This window comes from Anarrhichthys ocellatus, unplaced genomic scaffold (genome assembly GCF_004355925.1).
Source record: "Anarrhichthys ocellatus isolate YVR2014 unplaced genomic scaffold, GSC_Weel_1.0 scaffold29, whole genome shotgun sequence".
Lineage (NCBI taxonomy): Eukaryota > Metazoa > Chordata > Actinopteri > Perciformes > Anarhichadidae > Anarrhichthys > Anarrhichthys ocellatus.
The window spans coordinates 609,078-609,908 of NW_022280059.1; the positions used below are offsets into that span (position 1 = coordinate 609,078).

Genomic DNA, 831 nt, shown 5'->3' on the forward strand with positions numbered 1-831 from the left:
GTGTGTGTGTGTGTGTGTGTGTGTGTGTGTGTGTGTGTGTGTGTGTGCTGAGGACAAATCAATACTTGTTTGAGAGAGTGAGTCACTGTCAGTTTTTTTTTTCTCTTGCTTTACTTTCTATTTTTTTTATTGTTGATCTTTATACAAATTACAGTCACACTGAAAAGTCTCTCTGCCTCCCTCCTCTCCTCTCTCTCTCTCTCCCTCTCTCTCTCTTTCCTTCTTCTTCTCTCTAGAAAGAAATATGTTTTGAGAAACTTTAATATGCACAGTCGTCCATATTCCTTCCTTTCTTCTCTCCCTCATCCTTCCTCCCTTCTCACCTTCTTCTCCTCTCTTTTGTATTTTAGTTTCTGTCCTCATCACTCTTGCTCCAACCACATGGATTTAATAACTGTATTCGCACAACAGCTTTTCAGAAACAACAAACAAAGACATGACACGCTCAAACAATACGATACAGCTTAAATGACAATATGTTCCTCCTGTCTATCTCCTTCCTTTTATTGTCACTTCTTCATCTCACCCCTCCCTCCCTCTGTACTCTAGATCGCGTGAGGAGTTGGCAGCAACTCTCCACCTTCTCCCCCACCACACACACACTCTTCCCCGTTGCGCTCTCTCTCTCTCTCTCTCTCTCTCTCTCTCTCTCTCCTTCACCATCCCGCCTCGTGCACACAAACAAAGACGACGTCACCTAGTCTTGACTCACTCTTCAGGAGGATGTAACTGCGCCTGTTGCAGACATGTTGAGCAGGTTTCTGAGACCGCCGCTCTCATTGAAGTGTGTGTGTGTGTGTGTGTGTGTGTGTGTGTGTGTGTGTGTGTGTG

At 44.8% G+C, this 831-nt stretch overlaps 1 protein-coding gene across 1 annotated transcript in view; it reads left to right on the top strand.

Annotated features, from left to right (window-relative positions):
* Positions 1 to 831, top strand: part of bbc3 (BCL2 binding component 3) — a 10,798-nt gene that overhangs the window by 6,892 nt on the left and 3,075 nt on the right. The window lies entirely within an intron of this gene.